This window comes from Drosophila miranda, chromosome XL (assembly GCF_003369915.1).
Source record: "Drosophila miranda strain MSH22 chromosome XL, D.miranda_PacBio2.1, whole genome shotgun sequence".
NCBI lineage: Eukaryota > Metazoa > Arthropoda > Insecta > Diptera > Drosophilidae > Drosophila > Drosophila miranda.
Genome location: NC_046673.1, coordinates 8,853,063 through 8,866,092, shown reverse-complemented (window position 1 = coordinate 8,866,092; position 13,030 = coordinate 8,853,063). Strand labels below are relative to the sequence as shown.

General features: G+C 43.0%; 1 protein-coding gene across 6 annotated transcripts in view; it reads right to left on the bottom strand.

Moving 5' to 3' along the window:
- Nucleotides 1-13,030, bottom strand: part of LOC108156758 (cAMP-specific 3',5'-cyclic phosphodiesterase) — a 120,467-nt gene that overhangs the window by 74,892 nt on the left and 32,545 nt on the right. The window lies entirely within an intron of this gene.

The following is a 13,030-nucleotide window of genomic DNA, read 5'->3' as shown; positions in this document are numbered from 1 at the left end:
CGCATTAAGCAGGAAGCAAAAAACTTTCGACTCCAAAGTGACAAAAAAATGGGGGGGGGGGCAAAACACACACAAAGACAAAAAAAGAGACTGTGAAGTGCTGTGGGTAGGGATTAACATCTCCCCGAACCCATTTCGGTTTACATATGACATGAAATGAGGCAAGGAAAAGAAAAATTAAAGATTCCGAAACAACTATAGACAGAAGGTTTCAACACTGTTCCCATAAAATATTGACAGCCATTTGCGTTGGATATGGGTCCTCCATTTAGGCTTCAGATGGAAATCGGAACGAACACGCTCGAGGTCGAACTCGAACTCGAACTCGAACATGTGTTCTCCCTGGAACTCCGCCCCCAATTCCTCCGCTGCGAGGCTGCCACCCACTGGTCTCATCAGTAAAGCATCGCCTTTGGCAGAATTTTCTTCTCTGTTTTCTTTTTATTTTATTTTTTTTTTGGAGGTAACGTTGAAAAAAAGTTTGTTTTCATTTTTTGGCGCTGCTGGTTTCTGGCTTTTCTTGAAGCTCGGTTTGGTGGAGAGAAGGGCAGGGGCTGTGTATTCTAACAAGCTGCATAATTAACCTGTGAACTGTGACCGAAACTCGTGCCGCTGTTCCTGCACTTTACATCCACTAATTGCTGGCAGGCTCCAGAGGGAGAGAGAGAGAGAGAGAGAGAGGGAGCAACATTCTAGCTCATTAACTTTAGAGACTTTGATTGCATTACTGAGGGGAAAACTGTGATTTATATTGAAGTTCCTGTTTCCCTTTGCCTCTCGTTTCTTTCAATAAGCCCAAGGATGCCAGAGGCTAAGCAGGATGCCGCGAAAGGTCGTCCTCCGGGCAATATGATTGAACATCGCGATATTACAAGTTATTTGATTTGAATGCTCCTAAGCAATCTCTTTAAATGCACCATTCGAACTTCATTCATTGCCATAGAAACATTTGCTGATTTCCAGGTGAGGGGCTATCGCTTTTTGATTGCAAAGTGAAATGCAAAGGAAACTATGGGTCAAAGGCAAAGCTGCCACATGCCGGGGGCAATCGCAATATTGGTGAATCTGTCTCCAATGTTCGTCTGCATTTCTCAAAGGGTCTATACGTGTATTTTTGATCCCTGTAGCCAAAATACAACCTTACCATAAACGGAAGTGGTTTTTGTGTTTGCAAAAATCTGCCAATCTGTTTGAAATATTGAGTGTCCATATAAAAACCTTCCGGAACTTTCGGGGTACGAAATATACCATTAGCCGAGCTTGGGCAAATTTTCTGGTATTTTTTTCAAACAGTTCAATATTTTAGACAGACTTTGTGGTAGAACTTTAATCAGGAGTCATATAGTTTATAGAAGACAACAATAAAGGAAAACTTGACTGTAAGAATGACAAAAAAATACAAATTTGTTGAAGATTTTAATAAGTTTTCACCTCAAATTTAATGAAAATGGAAGTCAATTGTACAGAAAGATATGGATATGTCGGTGCCTAAGCTTAATCTCAGTATATTTTGGTCTGTTTGGTGTTTCACCAGGAGATTGTTGGCAGTGTTAGCTCTGCTGAGAGATCCTTAAGAGAGGATCAAAAGGGACGAGTTGAGGATAGCTCGCATTGAGTGTGTTCCTCCGCGATGATGCGTGAGAGAGAGGGAGAGACGTGTCTAAGAGAAATGTCTTGCATTTGAGAGTTTTCCCACACCAGATCCCATTTCTACTGAAAACCCCACAGGTATGAGTTTTTTTATTATTAAAAAAAATATTAATTTTTGGCAAAAACTAGTTTAAGTCTTTGCAGATAAATATCAAAGATAAATAATTGAAAGTCAACATTTTTTACGATTTTTGTTTTTGATTAAATGAACGCTTCGTTGAGTCTTCACTGAAAGTCACTGAATTGTGGTGCAAAATTAATGGATTGCAGTCACACAATTTGTGGCATAATCAAGGTCGCCTTCCGTTGGGTTTTGGGGCAATGCCTATCACAGGACTCCCAGGGCCCAGCAGAAGAACAATTTGTGCAACAACCGTACAGATGGACCGACACGCATACGCGCACATGGAGAGTGCGCACACAGATACAGATGGAGGCAAAAAGGATGTTACTGCAATTTTATGCAAATGGGGGGAACCCTTTGGCTCGCTTAGCCACCAGAGAAATGGCACACTGGCGGCCACACAATGCGATGCTGCCCCTTTCCCGCCCCAGCAGGGACATGGGTGATGGGGCAGGCTTCCATTGAGCCGGAAGCACGTCTCTCCTCCGTGTTGACACTTGCACTCGTCCTCGCACAGACTCTTCCCCACATTTTGCTGTGTTTCCTCGTGTCCCCCTGGCCTATCAGTTTGTGTCTCGCAGGTTGTGTGGTTTTTTTGGGGACATTTTTCAAAGTTTCCGCCATGGGGCGTGACACTTAAAGTAATTGCAGTTCGAACAGCAGGCACAATAGCAGGGGCAAGTGCCAGCCCAAGGAAAGTTGCAGCATACAGTTGGATCTAAAGCATCTAAAATAGCCACAAAGCACCTGGAGAGTACTCGCAATAGCAACAAATAAAAACCACAATGGTGGGATGGGGATGGTGATGGGTATGCGGAGGGGGAGGAAGAGGGGGAACAAGCAACAACCAGTCAAGAATTGATCAAACTCGATTGCCTCCTGCAGTTGCAACTGTGTTCCGGCGTGTGTACAACATTTGCAATCAATTCAATTTCGCATTACGCATACGTATGCAGCGTTTCGATGCCATAGAATACCAACACCAAAGCCAATGGGGGTCTCAGAATTACTCATTGCCAGCGTTATTTATTGCGCTTCATAGAGCTCATATTTGATTTGGTTTGCTTGCTTTGCCTGGGCATTCCATCAGCGGCGCAACAACAAGAACAAAATCAATTTGCATTTACAGGCAAACAAGGAAGCGAAGGCAATAAACCCCATATGTGTTGATTGCCACGCCTCGATCCGCCCCATTCTCCTCAAGTTAACAAAGGATTTCCTCCCCAGTCACTGTAACGTCATTCTTTTGTTACTTTTACACACACACACACACCCATGACTGTACCCTGTACTCATCACACACACACACGCACACACACAGAGAACTGTCAACATCATTAGCCATATATCAACTTCAGTTTCAATGCCCCCCAACCCGCAACCAAATGAATGCTAAATGAGTGTCAAAGAGGGCCAAAAACACATTCGCTTTAAAGTTTGAGCCAAAAGGGATCTACGGCAACGACCTTCAACTATTCAACTTTAGCGAGAAATCCTACCCGCCTTTAACCAGAGAACACTCAAATATATTTTGGCATTCATTCTGCAACAAATTCTTGCTAAAAAAGAAAGTAATTGTGGCATCAGAATTTGCACTTGAGAATAACAATCAAAATATTCTGTGCTTCGAGGGCATCCCAAATATTAGTGGATATTTTCACTGGCTAGGAGAGGAGGACTCTCAGTCGAGGGCATCCACAACTATCGTGCAACACAAAATTTTAACTTGAACATTAAGTTTAACTTTAATTTGATTTTGTTTTAAATGAGCTGCTAATTGGGTGCCTGAGCAGTGCATATCAAAACTGTTTTGTCCGAGCCATCGTGTAAAATTGTGAAAGGGAAGTAAATCTGCTTTGCTCTGGCATTTTGTTGGTGGAACATTTTAATTGGCATTAATTGCCCAACTGCATCTAAAGGCCACTGAGAAATTCTATTAGAAAATTTGTGCCATCCGCCATCTCTCTCTCTCTCTCTCTTTGTGCCATTCATAAATCAGTCATAATCAATTTTGAAATAACGCACGGCCCTAATTTGATTCGATTTGGTAATAATAACTTTTTCATATCGATTGAGCCCCCAACGCTATGCCTATCCCTTCCCCCCCTCTTGTTGCACTGCAAAATCGTTCGAGTTTGAGTTCGAGTGGGCCGCCCTATTGGGGATGTTAATTGACTTGGAAAGAGATTTAACTGGCTGTAGAGCAGCCGTTGACTCGCCGATTCCACGACTCCACGCGGGTATTACATAAATGAAAATTGGAAGTGATTTTGCTGGTTTTGGTGGTTTGCACGGCTTTGACCACGGGCCAAGGTCGTCTTAGCCACCGCCGTGAAATGCACTTCATTTCTAGCCGGTGTGTCGCCAAAGCCTGCTATCAAAGTTAATTTCAATTCAAATTGGCTTTGGTTTTAATGCATGCCATGAAACATGCCGCTTGGCACTGACCTTGCCACCGAATGATGTCTCCATGGCTACTCTATGGCTGTGGGAGTCCTCTCAGTGAATTCACTTGGCACAGCATCTAAGCCCTCCCCCTCTCCTTTTACCTTTTTGCCACAGGAAATTAAAAAAGCAAGCCATGAAAGAGTGAAGGTTAATTTATTTTTTATTCTTTATTTTGCACCATTAAAATACTTAATTCTTTGCTCGGAATGCGCTCCACGTGTCACTGATGAGAGCCCAAGAGGGGAGGGGGTTTCTGCAGGATTAAACAGGAACAAAAATTCCACAAAAAAGATTGCCGGCGGAATTCCAATGATTTGTTTCATGCTGCAGCAGCAGCTATGCGTAGGAAATAAATCTTAAATAAATCCCGATCTTCTCAGAGTCGAGTCTGGGCTCGGCCCTGCATTCAGGCTTTGCATATATGCAATTTCAGGCAATCCTTTCTGAGGCTTTCTGAGGGCCTCCCTGTACTCTGCATATCCCAAAGGGGACGCTTGCCTTCACCCAGAGAAAATGGGTGATTTGAAATATACATCACTTTTGAAATGAATATTTTTCATATTTCCTACAAATTGTATACTTTAAAGTGTTTTAAAGTTAGACTTAATATGGCGGCTGTTTCAGTCGAAGTTTGTGCCTAAAAAGCCTTAATGCAGCAAAATGCTGTGGAAGATACTACAGCATTTGCTCCATGCTACAACTGTAGAAAGACACACACTCCAAACATTATCGAGTGCGCACAGTGCATTGGCACTCCGAATATTTGTCTGTGCAACTCGATATCTGCCGCTGCTCTCCGGGCCACAATTGTCTGGTAGTAGCATTCACAAATCATATTGGGGCAGAGGGTTAAGAGCATCAATTGCCAGGGCCTGGGTGAGAGAGAGAGCGAAAGAGCCTAAAGCAAGCGAATATCGAATTTTCTGCTGTGTTGCACCAGTCCACCCGCTCGAGCCAGGAATTTGGATGCCGAAACGGATGCGCACCACTCGCTTTTGGCTGATTTGCGAAAATTTGTTAGAGAATTTTTTTTTGAAAGAGCATCTATCCGGGCAGTTCCATGGACCTCTCCATGAAAGAGGTCGTGCAGAGCAGAGGGCAGGCTCAGGCTCAGGCTCAGGCTCAGGGCTCACGACTCGCAATTTAATCAAAGTTCCATTAATAATGAAATGCCGCTCAGTGGCAACAAACGAAATGAGAGAGCTGAAATTGTGAAAGTTACAGACGTTTTCCATGTAACCTCCCTCCTCCAGTACCAGCATTTTCCAGCTTCCGGGTAACAGAGCCAGAGCCAGAGCCAGAGCCAGAGACCGGCGATGCTTAAGCCTATTTAAGCCGAACACAGGAGGTGGCTGCCAGGGAGCTCTGTGGCGGCTGGTTTGGGGGCTTAAGGTAACACGACGACAATCAAAGACACAACACGAAAACGGCCAAAGTCAGGCCCAAAAACGAAAAACGAAAAACGAAATGAAAGAGACACTCGGTTGTGGATTCGAGCGGAAAAGGAAGTCGGCAAAAGGAGAGGGGAAAGTGCTCCCCCTGCAGTATTTGGTGTGAATCAACACTCATTGACAACATTTTTCGGGAGAACTAAAGACCTCTTTGGGGCAAGAAATCGATCAAATGAAGGCCTAGCCCTAAAAGAGAGTGATTCCATTTTACGCAGAACTGATGCCCAATCGACAACGTTCTCCAGCTGGAATTATGCTCAAAATAGTACTCCAAGAAATGGTTGTCAAAACTCATAGTTATCGAAGATATTCTCACCATTCATTCGAGTACTTCCGAGCACTTCACAGTCTATATTTGTTTTACTCCCAGTAAATATTGCTTGTTCCGCCGTGAGCGTACTTTTTTCGTCCAGACAGTGAGAATTTCAAAGATTTACGGGTGAATTACGGAAGAACAACTGAATTCAAACACTTACAAACCAAAGATTGTGTGTACTTGTGGTACCATTTTTTGGCCCCAGCAAATAAAAGATCCCCAGCCTGACAATCATGGATCAGAAGAAGATTCCCGTGGATGAGACAGTGGAGGTTTTTGACGGTATAACCACAATCAAGGTGAGCTCTTGCCTACTCTACCTCGTACTGGTACCACTAGTACTGGAACTTCCCGTGCTCCCGCAGTATTTTGCCAAAAATGAAGGATCAACTAAGGCTCTAGAAAAGCCCAAGCCTCGTTTCGAGGTGTCCGATAATTCCGATAAATTGGAGACAGCCAAGGAGTTGCCTCGCTCCGAGATGTCCGACAATTTGGAGACAGCCAAGGAGTTGCCTCGTTCCGAGATGTCCGACAATTTGGAGACAGCCAAGGAGTCTCTACATGACGCTGTCGACTTGCAGAAACCCTTAAAAAAGTAAACTTAAGTGAGTATTGATCGTGTCTCAGATTGCTAATATCGTTTAAAGCCAAGTTCTGTTTCCATCATTTAGATATTCAAAGCAAAATGATGGCGGATGGCGAGCTGGAGTTAGAGTTAAATATGTTCCTAATTGAGTAGAATATTGTTTGGTCAGTCTGTTTTAAATTTTATTGCAACATAGCAACCTGATATTGTTTCGAAATGCATGCGGGTAATCCTTGAATGCAGACACAAAATATTGCATGAATAAAGTCTGTATCCCCGAGTACACAACAGTGGTAAGAACACGGGGAGGCAACACTGAGTGGGGGATGGTATTGGTTGGGTTCACAGGTTGGTCAGCCATAAATTTGCTTAATTTATTTGTGCGTGCTCTCGCTGCCTTTAAAATCGTTTCGGGGGGGGGCAGAAGCAGCAGTCTTAAGGGGTTGCCGCCTCCCACCCAAGACAATGAAGTGGATGTCACAAAGCCACAAAACCAATTTGATGACGATAATGATGATGGGGTTGATGGGGTTGATGGGGTTGACGGGGTGGCCTGGGGGTGTGCTCTAATGGCTCTTTGGATCTTCCGCTGGAAAGTGGAACGTGTTTGGCTTTCAGTTTCAGTTCTACTCGCTGCCATTTTCATTTCATTTTCATTTGAATCCTTAGTCTTGGCCCATGTTTGCCCACCATATTTTCTGCTGCTGTGTCAAGAACATGCCACACATTTTTCATCGTTCAATTTGATTGTGTTTCTGTTTCTGTGTTGCATGCATTCTAATTGTACTTTCATTCAATTTTCACCCCCCAGAGCGACAGGACTGAAATCTCAGAGCAAAAAGGATTATTTCAGTGATTGCAAAAACGTCTTTGCTTGCCAATAAATTCTGTGTTTGTTTTCATTGAACACTCATAACCACTGGCAATGCGACCTTTTGTTGTCTCCTCCGTGTCTTGGCCAAGGAATATTCATTTCGATATTTGCCTTTAGATGGCAGAAACCAAGCCAAAAGAAAATTCCTACAAATTGATTTAATTAAAATTATGATATTTTTGATGCCACAGGCAGGACACGTGTGCCTGGTATTTATTAGCAGATTTATTCAGAATTATTGGACAAACTTTTTGCCATGGAAAAACAGCAAAATCAAATAAATAACAATTCCCGGATTTGTATTGTACTCTAGAACTATTTTATGATTAAGACCAACTCGAAAGCTATTAAAGAGAGGCTTAAATATACAATATTTTTGCACTTTACTCGGAATTGTCATCAGGTGGAAATCTGCAACCAAAAGCCTGTGGAAAACCTTCTGTTTAGTGCAGCTTAGACGGCTTTAAAGGGAAGCAATTGAGGCCTTAACCTTAGCCAGGAAATCATACGAATACGACTTGATTGATCCTTTAAATGTCCCTGATTATGTGAGAATTCTGTTGGGGTTTCTAGTAATTGGAAGAAACGATAGAGATACGTGTAGTTTTCCCTGGATATTATTCGATTTCGCATATTATTCTTATGGATTTGTTTTGGTTTTTCTTCCGATCGATCTGTTATCATTCATTTCCATAATAGAAACATTTTTTGAGGAAATTTACAAGAAACAAACTCCACTTGAGGCTCTCCCCCTTAGCCCCTAACAACTTTTACTCACGCAACTTCAGCTCCAGCCCCGCCCCCAATCAATCAGTCATTCAGTCAGTCATTCGATGGTCTCGGGGGCAAAATGAGTGAGGTCACAACATGCCGTGCAACATTTTTGGCAATTTTGATGAGAGCGGTGGGGACGGGCAACCCCACCGTTAAAGAATGTTAACAATTGACAGCCCCCGTCCAGGACGTAAAAAAGGAGAAGAAAAAAACGAAACGTAAGAATAAGAATAACAAAGGAATCACAAAAGCTGACCCCAAAAAAAAAAAAAAAAAAATACATAAATGAAATTGTGTGTGTGTGTGTGTGTGTCTGTGTAGGTTTTGGGGGTAGTCTTCTTCCAACAACAACGATAAGGAAAAATGCAAAATCGATGGGCAAAAGTGCGCTCCACAGAAGCTTTAAAGACGGAGAGAGAGAGAGCGCGGGGGAGGGGCTACAATATTCCCGTGGAGCGAAGGGCATGTGGTTGATCTTTCTCCCAGAAAGTGGGGGACAGGTTGAATCCTTGTATCTATGATACACACAGACACACACACACACACAGCATAACACACATACAATGCAAACATTTTCATGCGACGCATTTCAAATATTTGCCTTTCATGCGGCAAGAAAGGGATAGACGGGGATCGGGAGGGCTAGCTATTGTGGCAAATTGCCGCAGTGCTCAAGTACAGTGGACACCAGCCATAGGACTACCAATGGATAAGTATATCATATCAGATATCATTCAGAACAAAGTACAAGGAAGATCACTGATTACAATACCATATATTTTAGGGTAGTATTCCGCCAACTTGCAGTTTATATTTTATTAGGCATCATATTATAGAGGACCTTTCTTTACTGGATTATTTCCCCACTTTTCATTGGGGAACTATTTTCTACAATTTTCTATTTCTATGATCGTTCGTATCTCCGTACTAAAGATTACGCAAAATAAAGGTACGTGTACTATACTAAAAGGAGATTCCCTTAAGTTCGCTCCTAAAGAAAATATCGCTCGAAGCCTACCCAGAACTATTTTATATAAAAAAGATAGTATCATAGCATGTTCGTATAATAATGCCCCATCCTATCATATCATCCCTTTATTTAATTTCGTATGTACCTCATTTATACTGCCTGTCATCGTATCAGGTCATATCATCTGTATATTTGTTCGGAAAATCCCCTTTTGTAGACCTTTCTCTCCTCTTTTATTGTATTTGCTGTAGGTGGTGCTGCCTGTATTGACCTTATCAAGTGGCTGGTTGAATGTGAGCCTGGACAGGTGAGTGTCTGCTTTTGGCTTTGCTCATTTTTTTTGTATTTTTTTTTCTGTTGTAGCTGCCGCTTATTCTGCTATCAAAATATTTATAGGCACTCCAAGCACACACACATACGTATTGTCCATGGCGCGCACACACACACAAACACACAAAGCTGCTACTTACGCACACAGAAGCAAACCGATAAATTGTGTCAGTTTTTGGTTTTTTCTTCTTTTTTTTGTTAAAGCGATTTAACATGTTTCTGATGGCAATCTCACTGCCCATCGCTCTCTCTCTCTCTCTCTCTCTCTCTCTCTATCTCTGTCTCTGTCAGCCTCTGGTGGGGAGCTCTTCTGCTCTTTGGGTGCAATTACATAATAATTCAATGAATAACAAGCAAGGCATGCCACAGGATGGGGCAAATATAAATATGAGATGAAGAAAAAATTATTTCAGTTTCCTAAAAGTAGGCAGACGTTCGGGGTGCAGAAGAATCAGGAGCAGCTGAAGAGGATGGTCCTTAAGCAGGGGGGGGTGGGGAGGGGGGTAAAGCTGCAGAAGTTTCCCCACACGCGCACACACGGGCCCAAAACGCCCGCACAGTGGGAGCGAAAAGTATGCTCTAGTGGCCACCTGTCTGACAAAAGGCGAATGACAAGCCGCCGTCGCCCAGCCCCAGCCCCAGGACGGGGACGGGGACGGGGGGGAAAGATGAAAGCGAAACAGACAGGCAGGCAGACAGAGAGGCCTGCCTCTTGTCTTGGATGCTCCTTCCACGCTCTTGCCGGTTTTTTGTTTCACTTGAAGCGTTTGGCTTATGACCCAAGTAAATATACTACTTCTAGGAAACTGATACACTCAAAGGCGGCAAGGCACGGGACGTTCCCCCACGGCTCGCATCCTGGGGGGCCCTGCCGGCTTGATGCTCATCAAATCACTTTCAATGGGTACTCTCTTTGTGGTTGGCTCTGATTAATATATATAGACGTTGGCAGTTGACTAAGCTGTTGACAGCTCCTTTAAAACAAAGTCTGCTGTGAAATTGCTTCTGTGGGACGTCTGATAAATGCCTGTTACCCAATCCAATAATTATCACAATAACTACCAGATATTTCCTTTACAAAACATCCTCTAACACCTTCAAATATGCCATCAGAAAAAGAGAAGAAAATGGTTTTCTCTTGGCTCTGCAATTCCGTTTTCCATTCTCCATTTACATCTGTGGAAAATTAACTTTATATTCTTTTTCTTTCTTTTTGAAGGTTTGCTCTCTCAAGTTTTTCGTTTAATTCCACCTTTCATATGTGTGTGAAAACTTCATTAAGGAGTTTCCATTAGGGAGCTTGTTTCCTTGTTTTAAAGCCCTCTGTTTCGTAGTACTTTTTGGCTATAAGTTGTTTTGCCTTTGTTCTTCCATTTCCATTTTCATATACCTTTTAGCTTTTCTTCTTTTCCGGCACTCATCTCTCCATTTAGCCTTTCCTTTCTTTTTCTTTTTTTGTTATTTTTTAATCCTCTTTGGCCCTGTCTTTCTTGGCATTTCCTTCCTTTTTCCGATTCTTGGCACCTCTTCTCCCCTTGAGCTGTTTGTTGTGGTTGTCTCTTTCCGTCTCCCGGCACTCCATCAGCATTGGCCAACATTTCATATTTTTTTGTTTTCAGCTTTTCCCAATTTTTGTTTGGGACTCCTGTGGCTGATGCTGCTCCCGATTCTGCTGTTTGTGTTCTCCGTTAATGTTTCCATGTCAGTGAGGGGAATCTTCAGTTTTCCTCTTGGCCGGCAACATCTGAACCCTTGAGGGAATTGTTTCACTCTTTGCCTTTGTTAGTCTCTCTTTAGCCAGCCAGTCGCTGTCTATCCAATCCTCCTGTCCTGGCTGTCTCGGCTGTCCTGTCCGGTGCGCTTCTTACCTTTCCACCCCCCTCCTAACCTCTTCTTGGATATAAACGTGCGTAAGATGGTTTTTGTTATAATTATTAATTAAGTTATTTATTCTTCAGGATAGGCTCCTCTTCTACATCTTCGTTTTGGGCCCTGGCTGCCCTCTCATTTTGCCACTCGTTTCTCAGCCGCAGTCTTCACCTGTGAGAGGTTTTCCCTGCCGTTCTCTTTCTCTCTCTGTGATGGACTTTTCCCCCTCACTCTCTCTCTCTCTTTCTCTATCTCTGTTTCGTTCTCTGCTGGTTAATGGGAACGAGGCTGCCAGCACTAATTAAATTATGAAGTGTTTTCTGCTACATTTACCCCTCACTCACTCTCCCTCTTTCTCTTCACTCTACCCCCACTCAACCTCCCCCTACCCACTCCCTGCCAGACAAGAGTAACTAGCGCATTAGTCGCTGTCGTAGTTGTTGTAATTATTTGTTGTCGCTACTCAAGTGCTCAGCGAACTGGCAACACTTATACACCGAAACACAACCCAACCCGAACCCAACCCCAAACCACCCCAAAACACCCCAAAACAGCAAAAAAGAACAGAAGGTGAAAAAAATGTAGGAAGCCCAAAGCGGAAACGGAAGCTGTTTGAGCTTTGTTAAGGGAAGAGTCGGGCAGAAAGGGTTGAGGGTTGGCAGGAAGTCAAATTGCGTGAGAGAGCTCTACACGGCACGTATCCTTAACACACACACACACACACACACGTGAATAGTAAATATGTATGCATTTCTGTGGCCGGGTGGGCGCTGGGGTTTTCTCTCTGTGTATACAAGCATAATTTTCATACAAATTAGAAAGCAAATTAAATCCACACACCTAGACACACACACAGAGACAGACAGGTGGAAGGGTAAGAACTAAGAGACCTATTAGAAGGGGGAAGGTTAAGGATTCAATATGGGTGCTTGGGGGTCCTTTGTTTGGGTCCTTCAACAATATGAAAACTGATTTGTATGTTTTCGTTATTGTTACACTTTCTCTCGCCCAAAACGATGCCCATTAAAAAAGTTACGATGATGAAGCGACCAACAGAAGGGAAAGGGGGGTGCAGTGAGATGATGAGATCATAAGAAAATTCGGTAGCCTTAAGGTCACATTTTATGGGGCACTAAAGGTGAAACCATCTCATTAGCCGAAAAATGTTGAATTTTTGGTTACAATTATGCAATCCCAAGACTTTGCAAGCGACTCAAAAATTAAAATTAAAAAAAATCGTTTAAAAATTATAAGAAAACAAACATTTTCAGCGTAAAGGAGTACCAAGACAATCATTTGTAAGGAAAAGCTTTGGGGAAAGTGTTGACACTTTTCGTGGAAAATATTTGTCATTATTTAAGGAGAAAAATAACACGAAAAACAAGAATAAAACTCCAAATTAGAAAATGAGAAAAGTGTTCCCCAAAGAGCCAACAATATTCTCAGAGACTGGAGTACAAATTTTTGTCTCTGCCCCCCCCACCCCCCACAAACACCACTTTTCTGCCTCTTCCACATCCGGTTACTGCGCATCTTCCCGTCTGGTTGCTGCCCCAATTTCTGTTTGTCATTGCAGGTGGATGTGGGGATGGTATGGAATGGGACTGGCGTATGTGCTTTTCTGATGTTGTTCCTGCT